General features: G+C 42.1%; 1 protein-coding gene, 2 non-coding genes and 1 pseudogene across 10 annotated transcripts in view; 1 reads left to right on the forward strand and 3 right to left on the reverse strand.

The window, feature by feature from the left end:
* The window catches only part of AKAP6 (A-kinase anchoring protein 6), a 580,300-nt gene extending 572,847 nt beyond the window's left edge, over positions 1 to 7,453 (reverse strand). For all 8 annotated transcript variants that reach the window (XM_068546345.1, XM_068546336.1, XM_068546308.1 and 5 more), the window contains exon 1: positions 7,252 to 7,453. The gene's annotated coding sequence lies outside the window, so the exon portion shown is untranslated. The remainder of the gene's footprint in view (positions 1 to 7,251) is intronic.
* LOC137759672 (zinc finger MYM-type protein 2 pseudogene) lies at positions 427 to 7,582 on the reverse strand (annotated as a pseudogene).
* A 197-nt stretch (positions 7,583 to 7,779) lies between these two features.
* Positions 7,780 to 7,886, forward strand: LOC137753734 (U6 spliceosomal RNA). The gene has a single exon (XR_011071563.1). It is a non-coding gene; the product is annotated as a U6 spliceosomal RNA (small nuclear RNA).
* A 1,061-nt stretch (positions 7,887 to 8,947) lies between these two features.
* Positions 8,948 to 9,054, reverse strand: LOC137753780 (U6 spliceosomal RNA). Its single transcript, XR_011071580.1, has one exon. It is a non-coding gene; the product is annotated as a U6 spliceosomal RNA (small nuclear RNA).
* Between the last annotated feature and the right edge of the window lie 597 nt (positions 9,055 to 9,651).

Here is a 9,651-nt window from a genome sequence, read left to right on the forward strand (position 1 = left end):
CATATACAACTTCTCAAAATGGTAGAAATGAACGTGTTCATTAACATGAACCAAAGTTATAGTTTTTCTGTAGTATATAAAAATAAGAAGCTAAGGTATATAAAATTTAAATTATGCTTAATAATTAATACTTTAGTGTTCGATCTTACTTGCAAATGATCTAGGTATCCAATGATTTTCCATTAATTAACCCAATCTAATGCCAATCCAAGATTTAACTTACCTAGATCTTGGAAATTTATCTTTAAGCTGATATAATTACTAATTAAACAAAGTACATCAGAATAAGGATTTAATTTGGTCAAACACAAATTTATATTTTTCATAAGCAAAGCATTAAATGGAAGTAATGATAGCTTACTTGACCTGTAAACATGTATAAGTTTAGAAAAAACATAACCAAGTATAAAAAAATGTACGCTTGCATTATATGTAATATTGATAAATCAGAGAAGACACAGCTATTTTTATTAATCTATCCCTTCTTTTTTTGCAGTTTGCGCAAGAGACTTTAACTGGTTTAGTGGGCAGAAGACTGAAAAATCTGTTTAGAAAGCAAGGCTACTGGTGATAAAGACTCTACCCCTGGCTGACTCTGATTACAGGGAAATGATGCTGACTGGGAGATCCAAGAATCAGGATTATGATGAGTTGCAGAATCTACATTTTGAAATAGTCTCCTGCCACATTCATTCTAGCAGGATTAAAAGGTCCTACTGCAGTCTTGGTCTTCTTGAAAAACCGGAAGTGGAGAAATCCACATCATGGGTTCTAGTTTTAGGTTCAGGAGGTCTCCATTCAATAAAATTGGAGGAATTTTTCTCTCTCCCTTGATTTGTTTCCATGTCCTCTTCATCACCAGTGACAATTGTCTCACACTTCCCTTCTGAGAAGCCAATTCTTCTGAGGAAGGAAGAATTTTGGAATCATTTCATTGTAGCTCCTAATTTTTTGATGATATAAATGTTATGGTTCTTTGATCAGCTGCCACTAGTGCAGAAGGTTGGGAGGCTGTACAGGTTCGATAAAAACATCATCATCATTATCTTCCACTGATGAGTTCTGAAATTTATTAGACCTAGAAAGTAAAGGATTAGGTGGACCACTAAATGAATTTCCTACATTCATGAGACTAGACACAGATATTTAATGAATGAATATGCGAATGGTCCTCACTGACTCAGCCCGCCTGGGAAACTGCTCATTTCCGTCCCTAATTAATCAGTGGCCTCTGCTTTCCCAGGACATCCCCTTAGAACACTCCACACAGGCAACCACAGGTTCCAGATACTTGGCTGCTCTTATGGAAAGTTCCCTCCTCTATTCTGGACCCACACTCACAGTTATTTTTAACCCACAGATTGGGTTAAAAATAAACCCAAGCAATGATAACAGCTTCCTGCCTTAGCCCTCCTAGAAAGGGTATCACAGTTTAAAAAGGATGTTTTAGAATTTGAGTAAAAATGCAGTGCTCTAGTGACTAGAAGAACATTCAGCCATCAAGGCTGGGAAGAGTTCATCTGAGTCAGGCCTTCTGGATCATCTCATACACCCTCTACTCATCATGCCCTTCCACACCTCTGAGCTTTTATGGTGTGACTTCCCTTGGCTTCTCATCAACCCTGCCCACCTGGTGAAATGTCACCTCAAAAGTATCTTCTCTAGCTCTCCTGGTTAGCAACTCTCACCTGTTTCCATAGCAAGAGTTTATGACTGTGCTATGACCTATCATAATTATATATGTTGTCCTCTACTCTCCCATATGCATTAAGCCCAACAAGATGGGCAGGAATTTCTGAATTCAAGAATCGACTGGGAGAATAAGGAGGCAGGAGAGAATCAGAGAGATGGCAGCAGAAGGACTCAGATGGCATTGCTGGCTTTGAAGATGGAAGGGGCCACAGGCCACGAAATGCAGGTGACCTCTAGAAGCTGAAAAGGTGAAGAAACAGATTCTTCCCTAGAACTTCCAGAAAAGAAGTCAGCCCTGCCAACAGATTTAGCTCATTGAGATCCATGTCAGACTTCTGATGACCTCCAGAATTGTAGAATAATAAATCGGTTGTTTTAAACCAAAAAGAAAAAAAAAAAAAGAATGCACTGTTTTACTCTCCAGTTTATGTTGCTTATCTTGATTCTGACAAATCCTATTTTTTCAGCAGTTACCGGCAACATCCCCATGAAAGCATGAGGGCTTCTCAGGGAAGAATTATGGTCTGAGCCAGTGCTAAAAGCTGTGATTTCAGGTGGCTAGGGTCTCAGCACCACTCACCAGTCTTTTCACCCACAGTGCTCCTCTTTTCCCAAGTGCCCTATTGGATATCTTATTTAAATCAAACTTTCCCAAATTTTTGAGTACCACCTTTGGGATTTTTGCCATATCAAAGTAGCACCTGAGGTAATAGTAACTGAAGCCCTTTCTTCAAATTAACTTAATTTTTAAACAGTATTTTTGCTTTATAAGTAATATCCATAAAATATTAGGTTTGATGTGCTAATTGTTTTTTTCCAATACACATTTAAAAACAAAACTATTAAAATGAAAAAAAACCTTTGCATTAAAATAAACTCATAACTATTAAACTTTTAAAAACAACTCTGCCTATGTACCCAAGAAAATCGCCTCCAAGTACATCAGTGACTTAGCTCCTCCACTTTGTGAAATACTTTCCTAAGCCTTTGCTACCCTCCCCAGGCCTTCTACCCAAACCTAGCCCTTCATCCTCAGCAGGCTGCCTCACCTCCTAGATTCTTAAAAAGAGAATCCATCAGACTTGAAATCCATCAAGCATCTCCCTGTATCTTCCCACTCCATACATACCCCTGAAAGCACACCTGTATCTGCTCTCATCTTTGTTTCTTCCTGCTCTGCTCTCAGAAGAGGAGCCTGACCTTCTTTCCGTTAAAGAAATGTCTGAAGCCCATCCTGATGCACTGCCTCGAGGATCTTACCATTAAAAAAGTCTAGTTTGCCAAGGATTTACCTAAATTATGTGCACTTGAATTCTTTAAATGATTCTGAGCTGATTTCTTTTAAAATAGTTTTAAAATCTGGCACATTTTAAATCTCAGAAATTCCATTTCCTTATTTTCTGAGAATTACAGGAATATTATATTTAAATAAGCACTTATTTATCTCATAAGTCAGTCAGAACAGGACTTCTTTAATTTAGGAAATTTTATAATCTAATAATACCATCTGGATTCAGGAAAGCGTTACACATCCATACAATGAGACATAAAGACCTTTCCGAATTATAGACATATAGACATACAGACACAGAGTTTATAGTTTCAATTTTAAAATTTCAGTCATGAGTCAACAATAAACACAAAAGCACAAAAAATTTACTGGTTCAGATATCAAAGAGCTGTTCTCCTTCTTGGTGGAATACAACATTCTTACCTTATTTGAGCCCAAATAAATGAATAAGCAAACAAACAAGACTAACAAACTAGTTTCTCTGTTGTCTCTCACCCAACAGAGAAAAGATCTCTACAAATCATTAATCCATTCACATGTTCTGGTCAGAACATAACACCAAATTCCTAATCGTTGCTACCAAGAGTGGGCAATGACATTGCTGTAAGCAAAACAAAGACAAACCACAAAATTAATAGAGAACAATATTAAAACTAGAAAAACAGAGAGTAAAGCGAAGTTGTTCTCATTTTGAGAGCCAAAAAAAAGACGTGTCTGGGCGTTAAGCAACCCATGAGCTGCATTTCTCTGGTCAGAACTATACCTAGTATTGTTAGGTGAATCCATTGGGCAACTCAGTAGAAGACCTCCAAACTGTTAAAAGACATTTGGAAAAAAAAAAAGGTAAAAATCATGCCTCTCATACAGATATAATATGAACATGTGTTAAAGATTGTATTGAATGTATTAATCAATGAAGAAACAAGGTAGATATTGTAACCAGCTCAAAAGAGAAATCAAAAACCACAAACTTATATAGAGTAAAGGAATGTTGAAATGAATCTGCAAATGGAAGCAAAACAAGCTTCTTCCACAGTGGTAGAGAGAAGTCAACTGAACCTCTGCTGGTCAGGACAGATTTTGCATGTCTATAAACAAGAATTATTTTGTGTTGCTATCAGTTATCTACAATTTACAGAGTTTTAAGATAGTTTCCACAGATTTGGAATCAGATAACCCTAATCAGATAACCCTGGGGGATTGTCTAGATTCTAGATAATGCAGTTGTCCACCTGGGCACAAATTTTTCCCATACAAGAGACACCTCTCCCATGAAAGCAGAAGAAACAGGGATGTATGTGAATATAAGTAAATCTGCAATAAGGACAAGAAATTAAGGAAGCTCATCTCTGATAAGTCTCTTGTGCATGCTTTCCCCTCTTCCCCCTTTCCACTCCCCCCGTAAAACAGAACGTGAGATTATCTGCTACTACAAATTAAAGGAGCTGGTTGCTATGAAAGGGCTCCATGCACAAAAATATCTCACACCAGCCTTACCACAGTGACTTTCTCATTTCACTAAAAGTAGCCTTTAAGACACAGATAGGTCATCTGGGAGATATGCTGTATCATCCTTTGCCTTGGCACTGGCCAATCCTCTGGGAATCTATCTCTAGGCAAGTTTGGGAAACACTGTTCTATCACCTTTTAGTTTATGGGGTTAGCCAGAAGAGCCCTGAAAAGATGAAACCCAGGACTAGTAAGTTCTCAAAGGTCCTTGGAGTTCTTTCTAGGTGGGATATTTAGGAGGTGTCCTGGAGAGTCAATGGGTGCAACATGAGGGAAGGGGGAATGGCCATAAAAGGGAAGGAATAGCAAAGGAAGGGGGCTAGTGGGGAACTCCAACAAGCTTCTTCAGTAGAGAGACTCAGAGAAATGGAGAACAATTAAATCAGAACCTTCAGGGGAGGGCTCTGGCACTGATATTTTAAAAAGCTCTCATGATGATTATAAACTGCAGCCCAGGTTGATAACCTCTGTTCCCCAGCTGAAGTTCACCAATTTCACACCAGGTAGAGCTGGTCACTGATACTGTGGTTCTAAGTGACTCATCTGTTCCCTGTTCAAGAGGATGTGAGCATTCTGGTTGAGCTTCCTCTTCTTTTTAATTAGAGCAAAATTCCTAAAGAGGAAATGACTTGTGGGTTTTGCCTGTTTCAACTGAGTCACATCACTGAATGTTCCCTTTCTGTGAATAAAAAGAAAAAGAATAAGATAGATTTTCTGCTTATCAGTGTGTGCTATCCTGTTGTTGCAGTAAAATGAGCAGGACTCAGAAATGTGTCTGTAAAATGACAGGCTTGAAGTCTTTATTCTTTTCTAAGCTACCGCAAAGAGTATGACCTAGTAATACTACAGGTGGTACAGTAGAAAGAGAAATGAATTTGGCCTCAGAAGATGGTAGGACCAGTGCCAGTACTGCCCGGGGAAATCACTACACACTTACCTCAGCCTCAGTTTCCTTCTCTGAAAAATGAGATTTTCTATCTCTTTGGAGCTATAATGCCACTGATTGTAAGATGCACCATAGTTTTACATACCACTAAGAAAACACAGATGATTGTTTTATTCCACTGTTAATGTAAATAGTTAGAATTATTATGACAGCATTTATTGGTAACAGAATCCAAATGTTCCAGAATATAAAAATAAAACGCTTTTTTTCCTTGTTAAAAAGTTGGATAAAAGTTGACAAAAAGCCTTTAAATCAACCTTTTCTAAAGTCTGTTTGTTAAAAAATGCCTACTGAGACTCCTCATGTGAGATCTTAAGATACAAAAAGATTATCTAACTAAAAAGCCACCTTCCTCAGAACGTTCCTATATGACTTCCAAAAGATGTGTTTAAAGATCACTATCTCTCCATAAAAAAGCAATTGGAGACTTACACATACTTAACCAGTGATAAGAACAAGAATTGTTTTTGTCAAAATCTAAATATGGGATCTTAAATATTTTGTAGTTTGGCAGAAGCCAATAGGGTTTCAATGCTGCAAATGTGTAGTGTGAAAACATGAGGGTGATTACAAAGGCATAAGGTGAACTGGGTAAATATGCTCAGTTAGTGAGGTATTCGATGCAGCTGGGAGGAGGGACAGGATAGAGAAAGAAGAAACAGGAGGAGAAGAGTAGGAGAACACAACAGTTTGGGGGGGGGTGGGGGGAAGACAACTGTGTAACAGAAAGGAGAGAACAGGGTAAGGAAATCTAAGATGTTAATTTGAACACCTCCAGCAACTGTCCTCCTGGGTGAGGCCTTCAATAAATGTATAGCCTGACAGAAAACATTCAGAAAATATCCAGAAAAGAAACAGCCTGCCTTCAAATAGTGATATGGGTGGGTGGGGCTATTTTTCTTATCCAATCGATTCTACCCAAGAAAAGTAGCTAAAGAAAAGCAGACTGTGTGAAGGAGGTGGTGTCTAGAGACCCGTTGCTGGCTCCATAAGAGCCTCTTAGCAGTGAGGAGACAGAAACTGGGCTCCAATCTAGCCTAAGCAAGAAAGGCAATTTGTTAGCTCGTGTAACCAAACCACAGAAAGGACTGAACGACCAATGACACTCTTCCTTCATTTCTTTTCCTGGTCTTTTATTCTCAGTTTCTTCCTTGGGGTACAGAAGTTGGACACCAAGGGCCTTGGGTTTACACCCTTATAGCTCATGAGCCAAGGGTTAAAAACAAACCAACAAACAGACCGCCAGACCCTCTACCTGGGCAACGTTCATCATTGTATTCTAAAATCATTAAGTGAAAGATGTATGGGAAACTTGATAATGGAGGGATCAGGCTACTGACCTCACCTGAACCCACTGGTGCAGCCGGACATTACCTGCCTTATGTTGAGATGCAATAGGAAGGATACGCCCTACCAATGGGCCTCTAAAGCTTAAGAAATAAATTAAACCAGGACCTAATTATGGCTTTAGATCTAACTACAAACTTTCAAGAAACATGGAGGATAGAGAAACAAATTAAACGACATCATCAGTAATACATGAGCCAAATGAAAGAAATGTGACGTTTCATGGTGCAAGTATCCGGTTTCCCCAGCAAATCAAGAGCGTGAAGAGAAATGGCGGTGGGGGGAGGGCGGGAGTAGAGAGGGGGCTTTAGGAGATTAATAGAGACCTAAGAGGCATAGCAACCAAACACCATGTGGGAGAACGGAAACCTCGTTTGGATCCTTACGACAAACCACCAATAAAAGGCATCTTTGAAACAAGGAAATTGGAACGTAGAGTGAATATTAGGTGACATTAAGGAATTACCTTAACTCTTCGAGGTGTGATAATGGCTGGGTGATTACTTTTTTTTTTTTTTCCCCAAGTACTCATCAAAGGAAGTTTAAGTGGGAAACGACGTGCTCTGAAGTGCGGCACCACCCGAGCGGCTCACTCCGCACCACGGCCGCCTCACGCACCGCGCGGGTTCCGCTCGCTCGCCGGGTCCTCTAGGGCGCCGCGCGCAGCGCAGTCCGCCGCGCTCGCCACTCCCGGCATGCTCCGCGGGCCGAGCGCCCCAGCGGGAGGACCCAACGGCCTGGACCTGGGACCCGCGACGGGGCCACTTACCCAAGATGCCCCGGGCACTCATTTGCATGTCGCTCCGACAGATGAACCCGACAGATCGTCGCGGTCTAGCGACTACAGCACCAAATGTGCGAGCCTCATGAGTGGGGCTCGACATCAAATTTCCTAAACTTCGGCGATCGCCGGGAAGACTCTCAGTTCAGTCACTATAAGTGTAAGAGTCGAGAGGCGCCGTGCTTTATATAGGCTGTGGGCAAAAACAAAATCGTGCTCGCTTCGGCAGCACATATACTAAAATTGGAACGATACAGAGAAGATTAGCATGGCCCCTGCGCAAGGATGACACGCAAATTCGTGAAGCGTTCCATATTTTGTGCCTTTACCCACAGTCCCGACCCGTTTGCTGATTAACACAAAAAACAGTGGGGTTTGAGAGGCAGCTCTGGAAGCCCGCTCTGAGGCCTCCTGCAAGGTTTTCCCACCAGATAGATACTCCTTCCTCCCAGGGTCGATTCTAGCTCAATGGCCTCCCGGCATGCCCGCGACCGACCTGTCTCATTTCTATTATTAAATTACCTAGATAATCTTGCTGTCTGCAGTCGAATGCTTGTTACTATTGCTTAAAATCTGCTTATGGTTTGGGCAATTAACTTTTCTCTTACATTTCCCATCACTGAATCCACCCGATTTAGGTAAAGCGGCATTTTTAGTGCTCCTTAGAAGTCAGATAAAAATGACTTCTTAGGAAAGCAGATCAGAATGGGCTTGCTGCTTCTAGCCAGTTTTCAACTGGTGCTGGAGCTCTAGGATCCACAGACACCGGCCAACATTGATCTCATCCGGTATAACCACTCCTTGGTAACAGTCCCTGCTTTTGTGTAGCTCAGTCTGAGAGCGCAGGAACTCCGGTCTGAAACGACCAAAGAATGTCACAAAGTAGGCCCAAGATTTGTGCACTGCTGTTGCTTACTTCCTTTAGCAAGGATTCATTAACTTCGCAATAATTCAGTGATTTAATAATTTAGAAATGATTTGGTAAGGACTCATCGAGCGATTCATGTGTCAGTCTTTAGTGCATAAGAGCTAAACCCACCTGGGCCTCTGGAGTTTGTGTTGTTAAGGGAGACAGACCATAAATAAGGCGATTTCAGAACTTTCAAGTTCTATGAAGGAAATGCAAGTTGGCATTTTCTCATTTCCAAGATACGTAGAAACGACATATTTGCACATAAATTCCCAGGTGTACAACTCGGCTTCATTCACATTTCATACATTGCCTTACACAAATATTTTTATAGTGAAAAATCACCATATGATTTTCACTATAGTGAATATCACTTAATTTCAGCCTTAAGTGCCAGACGTTGTGCTTCTGACCCATAGCCTTTCCTTTGGAGCTGATGAACAAAGGGTGTCCGGACGCTGGGAAAGGGCACAAAATATGGAACGCTTCACGAATTTGCGTGTCATCCTTGCGCAGGGGCCATGCTAATCTTCTCTGTATCGTTCCAATTTTAGTATATGTGCTGCCGAAGCAAGCACAACAGTGGCTACGCCCACAGCCTATATAAGGTACGGGACTTTCTCGCTTCTTTCACTTATGGTGACTGAATTGCGCGTCTTCCCAGCGACCGCCGAACGTTTAGGGAAATCTGATGTCGCGCAACCACTGAGCAGGCTCGCACGTTTGGTGCTATGACTGCTAAACCGCGAGGCCTGTTGTGTTCACCTTTCGGAGGGACATGCAAATGAGCGCCCGGGGCACCTTGGGTAAGGGGCCCCGTCGCGGGCCCCAGGTCCCGGGCTGTGGGTCCTCCCGCGCGGGCGCTCGGCTTGCGGAGCATGCCGGGAGTGGCGAGCGCGGCGCCCTCGAGGACCCGGCTAGCGAGCTGGACACGCGCTCTCTGAGGCGGCCGCGATGCGGAGTGGGCCACCCGGCTGGCGCGATTGAGGCGGCCCTGGCGGCCTGCCTGGAACAAGCGGCGCCTCTCCCAAGTCTCTCTAAGGTTTGCGAATCGGTTGGCTTGCTGGGCCACCAGGACGCTGGGTCACTAGGGCTCTGGATCGAGCTCGGGTCCTCCCAGCAAAATATGGAACGTGTCACCGATATTTCACCCATGACATAGGAGCCTTGTGCCA

The sequence above is a fragment of the Eschrichtius robustus genome, chromosome 1, assembly GCF_028021215.1.
Source record: "Eschrichtius robustus isolate mEscRob2 chromosome 1, mEscRob2.pri, whole genome shotgun sequence".
In the NCBI taxonomy this organism is placed as follows: domain Eukaryota; kingdom Metazoa; phylum Chordata; class Mammalia; order Artiodactyla; family Eschrichtiidae; genus Eschrichtius; species Eschrichtius robustus.